We start from the raw sequence: 8753 nt of genomic DNA on the forward strand, positions 1-8753 counted from the left end.
GAACACCTTACATTTAAATGTACAAGAAGCAGGCTACAGTGACAAATCTAATTATCTTTAAACTGAAAATGGAATAGATATTGTGCCACACCTCCAAGGCAGAAGAAAAGTTGCATGTAGTTTCAAGTAACATTAATTACCTAGCTTACTAGAAATGCAGTGATATGCTTCAAACATACTAACGATACAGCTACACTTTGTAGACAGCCTAAAATGGTAGTGCAGTGTTCTTTTAAGGTGAAGGTTGTTAACATTCATGGACAATTTTAAACAGGTGTAGGATAAAATCAATTATGTTTACAGTAAAAATTATTTTGATTTTGCTACAAATTTCTCCCACATCATAATGGAAAGGGTAGCAGGTATAGCATGTCATTTTTTAATTGTCACAATTGCTTTAAGATGTGGCACTGAATCTACTCCATATTGATTACCATATCATGTATGAGCATGCTAGTTATGTTGTCTTTATGGAGTACTACATGGCTGAGTCAAGTTAGAATGTTAAACACTAAACTGATAACTCCAACGCTACAGTAATGTGGTTAATATTTTAACTTTTGACAGTGTTACAAGAAACACAAAAGATTATTGTCAATTGTCAATTATTATGTCAATTATTACACACTACTGATAAGTTAACTTGTTATATGTATAAGTTAAATCAGAAATAAGTTAAAGCACAAGTTATATCTTTATTCCATTTCATAGACTATATTTAGGTGCATTTCACATTTCTGCTCTTGTCCACTTTTAAGGATGATAGTGTTGAAAAATGTTATCTTATTTAAAAATATTGTTTTTTATCCTAAATGAGAAATTATATAACTAATATATTTGAAACTGAATATTTTATTAAAGTTTATATAATTTTTGCGTGTGGTGATTTAACACATGAATACGTATGCAATGCTAATGCACATAAAGTCTTATGAGGTATACAGTACGTTTGAGGGAAATTATTGTTGTAATACAGTTTATTTACAAAAGCTACCATGCACTAAAAATCATGCATCATTTATTAAAATATACCTGCACATTAAATTCCATAAACTCAAATTTGCTGATAAAAATTTGTGCCTGTTATTTTCTTGTTCATTATTTATTTATACCTTTATTTATTTATGCTTGTTGCAAAAGTTACATATGTTAAATGTAGCTTTGTTTATGCACTATGGTCAGTATATTAAAGTCTTGAGCTGTTAATGAATTTCATTAAATAATAAATATAAAACACCTATATTCATTCTTCCCTTTGTTTCTGAACTGTTTTCTCTAAGGGATTCTCTATGTAACCCACTTAAATTTAGCATTTGTGCCAAAAGCTAATATAAAGCTTAAATCAGTGAAAACTGCTTCAGTATGCTTAGACTACATATTTGGTTATTTAAACATATTTTAATTCTAACCTAATTATCTACTCACCAATTTTTTCAGCTGAAGTGCTGTATGCAAATGTACTCATGTTGTTTATACCATCAACATGATCTGCATTGGTTAACCTGGTTTTGTAACAGCTTTTCCTTTGATATGCTAGAGGGACATAAAAGGGAGGACTGTGGGTGTGGGGTATAAAGGGAGAGGGTTGTGGGTGTGGGGTGTAAAGGGAGAGGGTTGCAGGTGTGGGGTGTAAAGGGAGAGGGTTGCGGGTGTGGGGTGTAAAGAGAGAGGGTTGCGGGTGTGGGGTGTAAAGGGAGAGGGTTGCGGGTGTGGGGTGTAAAGGGAGAGGGTTGCGGGTGTGGGGTGTAAAGGGAGAGGGTTGGGGGTGTGGGGTGTAAAGGGAGAGGGTTGCGGGTGTGGGGTGTAAAGGGAGAGGGTTGCGGGTGTGGGGTGTAAAGGGAGAGGGTTGCGGGTGTGGGGTGTAAAGGGAGAGGGATGCGGGTGTGGGGTGTAAAAGGAACAGGATCCCAACCCCCCCACCCCCCGCTGTTTGTGTTCCGGCAATGTTTGATTTACAAATTAAGCCCTGACTGTCAGGCAACCTGCACCGGTCTGTAATTCTGTTTCCATTACGTATTATCCAGTGTTACTTTAATTCAGAGTAGTTGTTATATTGTTTTATATCTTGTTGGTTGTTGAAAAAAATCTAGTTATTTGCATCCATTGGTTATAGCTATACTGGGCCAGATGAGCTCATTTTTTGTATCAGTTAAAAGGTAAATCAATCCTAACCCAAAGTATCCAATCTGCTGCACATGTTTATGATTAACCACTGACAAAGCAGGCTATTGTTTATAACAAGGAACTTCATAAAGTTGGTTTGCTATATTCTTTAACTGAGAAGTGAGTTCTATTAGTTTCTTACCAACTATAATTTGGAGTCAGATACTTTATTAAGTTTTTATGCATGTTAATCCTTCTTCTGCACCCGTTTTGTCCTTGATTGTAGGCAAGCAGGGAGGGTAGTTAAATATCATAACTAAAACCCCTGCAAAGGCATGTTTTTCCTGCATTGGTGCATGGAGGTTCTGTACCAGCAGGAATTTCAAAACAGAAGACAAAATCATGCAAAATCATGATGGAAATGAACGTGGATTCAGCACCTGTGTGTGTATGTGTATGCACTGTGTGTTTGGGCACACATGATTTAAAATGTATGAAATATTTTAAATAAACTATGGCACACACATATATGTTTTCCCTGAAATCTCATACTTTTATGTATCAAATGAGTTGCAAAATGAATAGAAATATAGGCCAGACATTGACAAGGTAGAAATAATGTTTTTTTTAATTTGAAATAATTTTCTACTTTAAACTTTGCTTTCGTCAAAGAATGCTCCCTTAGCAGCAATTACAGCATTGCAGACCTTTGGCATTCTAACTGTTAATTTGCTGAGGTAATCTGGAGAAATTTCACCCCATGCTTCCAGAAGCCGCTCCCACAAGTTTGCTTGGGTTAATGGGCACTTTTTTCGTACCATACGGTCAAGCTGCTCCCACAACAGCTCAATGGGGTTGAGATCTGGTGACTGCGCTGGCCACTCCATTACCGATAAAACACCAGCTGCCTGCTTCTTCTCTAAATAGTTTGTGCATAATTTGGAGGTGTGCTTTGGGTCATTGTCCTGTTGCAGGATGAAATTGGCTCCAATCAAACGCTGGCCACAGGGTATGGCATGGTGTTGCAAAATGGAGTGATAGCCTTCCTTATTCAAAATCCCTTTTACCTTGTACAAATCTCACACTTTACCAGCACCAAAGCAACCCCAGACCATCACATTACCTCCACCATGTTTGACAGATGGTGTCAGGCACTCTTCCAGCATCTTTTCAGTTGTTCTGCGTCTCACAAATGTTTGTCTGTGTGACCCCAAACTTTTGAACGGTAGTGTATATATATATATATATATATATATATATATATATATATATATATATATATATATACATTTCATTGTATTATTAGTATATTTATTATAAATAATATATAAAATACATACATTTATACATTAAATATATAAATATATACTGTATAAATATTTTGGGGGGAAGAATTATATATATAGGCCATAAATTTTAGCTATTTATATTTGTCTTAGAAGCAAATTTAAGCATAAACCATTAGCTAAAAATGCCTTTGATATTATGAAGTACATATATTGAGTCAGCTGTGTCCAAACCTTTGTAGTTTGTAGTGTATATATGCAAACGCAATCCCTCATTCCATCTCAAACACCCATGTATTGAGATCACACAAATCTGTCTGTACTTTTGAATTTATTATTTAAGCCTGCAGGTCCCTGTCTTTCCTGCTACACACTGCTACACCAGCAGCACTAAGAAGTCATTCCCTGCACGCTGCCTTTCTTAAGGTCAACTCTGCGCATCATTTATGCCTAACGGCTCCACTGCGCTCTTCTACCTCGCTGGCTGCCATGACAACTTTGTTGGTCTTCATGGAAAATAAAGACATTGAACAAAACTGCTCGCTTTCTGTGCCCTCGGTGACGAGGTCACAGATTATACCAATTAGTTTGATATAGCCAGGTGAAAGAGTCTATTTTCTGATGAGGCTATATTTACTTCATGACGTGGCGTTAGTGTTGAACATAAAACATCTGTAAAAAGATTGCCAAGTCCTTATCAGAGGCATTATGTATTCTGTGTGTATTGTGTATCAGAGGTCCAGTTGAACCTATACAAATTTATGTAAAATTTATTTAATGGAATATTATTTTTAAATGTTTGGAATAAACTTATTTTATTCATGAAAAGAATCTAATCTTATTTGAGTAATATTAAACCTACAGAATGTGTGAATACTGTCATGTTCCCCACAGCAACCCCTCTTGTTTTGATTTTATTTCCTATTCTTTGTGTGCTTTTATTTTGAAATACAATTTTATGTCTTCCTTCACACCCTTGTATCTTGTGTATTGGTTTCAACTGTCTTTAAATGCTCGTTTTTCCTGAGTATTTAAACCCTGGCTGAATCCAAAATGCCGTACTTAAGCAGTAGACACTAGATTTCAATGCAGTAAGTTCTGCTTAAGCGTTAAAGCAGTGTGTGCAGCAGTGTGCACTAGTCAATTTTCATAACCTCGACTACGTCCGCCATTTTACCTGTGACATGTGATATGACACATGACATCACACCACCACAGTAAAAGACCGCTATTCATTAAAAACGCCATTACACATTTTTATTCCTGTTTTATATTTTCACACCATTTACCTCATTTGGCCATGGATTTAGAATCAGCATCAAGACGTTGTCGAGGACAACAGTTACAATTAACCTCAATTTAGCCTTAATAATCCAAAAACTATATATTTATATTTAGAAGGGTTAGAATATTTCACTAGCATTACTGACAATGTGAGGTGAATCCACCAACGAACTTTGTTATATCAGCATGACAATTAGACAATCATAGAAAGCAAAAGTGTCTAAAGTTGACATAAGTGTTTCAGATATCACTATCATAGTTTTTATTTATATTTTGTGTTTAAACAGTGTGTCCGGGGGGTCTAAAAAGTATTAAAAGTTGATAAATCAATAATGGAAAAGTAGCTAATGTACAAGTTAGAGTGCTTAACATCTTAACTTTCTCTGAATTTGTGTCGATATTATGTAGTTGATACCATTTTATACAATATTGGCACTGTGGGTCTTGATTTCAAGTGGAAGATTTTACTGGGTTTTTTTTTAATCCTCTATCACGTTCTGTGGTGGCTACTTAATATGATCTGGGCCCGTATTTATAAAACGTCTTAGAATTACTCCTAAGAATGCAGCTACGAATTGACTTATGTCTAAAATAATTCTTAGTTAAAAGCTGAGACTAAAAGTTAGTTATCAAGCCTCTCAGTCTCACTTTAAGCGAAGTTGGCTGTGCCGCAAAGCTGATCCTGGACGACCGTTTCAAAACCCCCTGCAAGAACCAATCACTGGATCGGATTTCATGTTCAATAATATTTCCTGAGAAATGTCAAGATAAAATTCAGAAAATGTTGAAATACCTTCACATTTAACCTAATAATGTTGCAGTCATAATTCTTGTGAAATAACAGCGTATTTACATAGTTAATAAATAATCTTAATTAAAAAAATATTTCATATCTACCTTTAACTCCTATGTGATACGCACTGGTATGTATAATTTTCGCTTCCTTCTTTTGTTATTCATATATTTTCTCAGATTTATTTTGGATACTGCATTCTAACCGAATCACGCGGAGGACCACCGGGCAAGCTTCTTAGCGCATTTTGTGAGGTGGTCCAGCGTGAAATTCTAAAACATATCTCAAAGACAAAGTTTTTATCATTTATTTAGATTTGCACACAAAGACTGTGATGCTAATTGTCACTTCAAAATTATTGCATCCGTCAGTAATAAAGAAGCTGCTTGTGCTCCCGACCCTGCTGGCTTGAGCGCAGATTCTCCATCTGCCCCTCCCTCTCTGACAGCGCTTCCAAACACCTCCAGTCATGAATGGCCGGAGGAAGAGCATTATTGTGCATTATTGTGCGTCTGATTGACGTCTGGCAGAGGACTCACTCCCAAATGACATACAATAACTGACAAGGCAGAAGTCAAAGCTTAAAATTAAAGTATTAAAATCGCAGCATGAATATTACACTCTTGCACGAAAAAAATGAAAGGAAGAACAAAATAAAATTAAGTCCATGCTTATCTTAATGCCTAATTATTGTGTATATTTATACATAACATTGAAATGTGTACCTAAATGAAGGTTCGCACGCGTCTGTCTTCTCAGTGCCATCTCAGCCCCCTGGTGGCAACTCTTAACAACTTAAGAGTCCTCTGGAGCAGTCTTAACTTTTCGGGAGAGTAAGAGTGATTCTTATACTTGAGAGTTTTGATAACTGGCACTTACACTTAACTCTGTGAGTAGGAGCAAATCTAAGAATTTTTCAACATTTAATTCCAAAATTCCACTCTAAGAAGTTTGATAAATACGGGCCCTGAACACTTGTTAATTGGGCATTTTCTCCTGTACATCACTGGATCCTAGCATACGGCAGTAAGCAGTGCTTAATTTGTAAATCAAACGATGCCGGAACGCAAACCGCGGCATGAGACACGGGTCACTGAGGCCAACAATGTCAACGGATCGCACACAAAACGCAACGCTTAGGCGCACAAATGTTAAAATAACAATCCAATTCGTTTATATAAATTACTTTTAAATGATTTACGTGTGTTTTATAAGTGTTTTAAGTGCAGAATCGTTTCTTATCTTATTAGTTGTTTAGTAGCTATATAGCTTGGGCAGTGCACACATAGACATCAGGTGGTGCTAAAGCACCACCAACTCTGCCCTTTATCAACGAAAGTGCCCTTTTGAAACCTCGTTTTTTTTTTTTTTTTTTTTAATTATCATTTTACTGAGGTCGGTTTGAAATGATCTTTTGAAAACCTGAGCGATTAAAAACAATGCCCTGAAATGCGCCACCACCTCGCACACACCCGACCTCTCTCTTTAACACCAGATGCGCTGCAGCAGCAGTTCAGTTCAGCGTGTGGAAGGAAGCGTTTTCAGCACAGCACACACGGTCACTGATAGACTTCTTCCCCCGTCCCCACCAGCCAGGTCACATACACATCAAGTCAAATCGTACCGTTTGCCCTCTAAGCCCAACGTGAAATCATTTTCTTGTGTTGTAAAATGTCTCATACAGCACTAAACTACTAAGCATTTTTAGCCGACTGGTCACCTGTTAAACTAGTCGCACTAGCCCAAATCAATGATAGATAGTGAGGACGACCACATACAAATAATTAAGGTAGAGTTTGCAAATCTATGTGTTAAGCTGAACGTCTTCTGTTGTATAGGTTTTGTTAGGCAACATAAATTACATTCATTTGTGAAAGAAGAAACGGGAAGTTCCCCATTACCTGTGAAAAATGTCCATCTGCATTCATGTAATGACAACACTCAGTAGCCTATAACTCCTTCTCCTACTTTACGGTCTTTTACTGTCTTAATTGTAGGCCTATATTGATTTACTAATTGCAAAATATATGCAACAAGGCCTGCAGACAGTGGAGGGTAAACAGAAGTTACCTGAAGGACATGACTGTATATTGGATATTAATTATATCAGTTGGATGCGTGACTTTTTCTCCATTGAAAACTCACGTTTAGAGAATGTGACAAATAAAAGTCAAATTTCATTCAACATGTGCTTGTAATTTTTTTTTATAATGAAGTGTTCCACGTGCACTAAAAAGTGCCCTTCACCCCCAACACCCCCCCCCCCCCCCCCCCCCCGAGCACTTGCCCCCCCAAAATGTCTGTGCACGCCACTGAGCTTGGGACTCAACCACACTCGCACCTGCCCCAATAACATCTCCACTGCCGCTGCCTTCATTTGCTTCAAGTCTCGGAGTACCATCAGATGCTTTTTTTTTGTAAAAAAGGAAAGCAAGTTTGACTGTCTTTTCGACATATTGATCGCTGTTATTTTGACAAATTGGCGCCTTTGTCTGATATCTACGTAACACAAAATATTTCCCATCAACGATTTCTATTTTTTATTGTAAAATGTAATAAATAATTTTTTTTTTTTTATTAATGACCCACATAAACTGTAAAACTGATTTGCAATTGTTGTTTTATTATATTTTTGTGTATAATAATAAAAATGCCAATGGCATTTAATAAAAATGCCCATGACTTTGGACTAGAAGGGAGAGCTCTTATGTGATTTAGTATGCCTGAATGTGGATCTTGTGTTTTAAAAATGTATTTTATAGAATTATTTGTTCAATTAATTGGTTCAACGCAGACAGATTTCTTCTACTTCTTCTTTCAGATTTCTTATAATTAGTAGGCTTGAAAGTTACCGGGTCGAGGCAGACAGTTCCCGCACACTTTCAAAATGAACGAGTTCCCGGATCCTGTTTTGGCAGGATCCGGCTCAAATTAAGCCCTGGCAATAAGTTATATTAAAGTCAAGCGGAAAATAGCCGTCTTATCACTTTGCGTATAGTCCTATAAAATAATTATCACAAAGGTGAAAAGCACTTTCAGCCTGGTCATGTTAAGCAGTATAGGCTGAGAGCAGGTCACTTTGTAGAATTTGATAAAGCAAATTTAGAAAAAGCTGTGTATCTGTGTGTCTTTTTCTTAGAAAAAGAAGCGTCATGTGACGCCAAGCGAGCTTCCAATTGGCTGGTGACGAAATGTTGCTGAGACAAATTGCTCAGGCAAGCACACACGGTGGCTCTGTTCGAAATAGCCTACTACATACTACTGGCGTACTGATCGAGCCCCAAATC

The sequence above is a fragment of the Brachyhypopomus gauderio genome, chromosome 4 (assembly GCF_052324685.1).
Source record: "Brachyhypopomus gauderio isolate BG-103 chromosome 4, BGAUD_0.2, whole genome shotgun sequence".
Classification (NCBI taxonomy): Eukaryota; Metazoa; Chordata; class Actinopteri; order Gymnotiformes; family Hypopomidae; genus Brachyhypopomus; species Brachyhypopomus gauderio.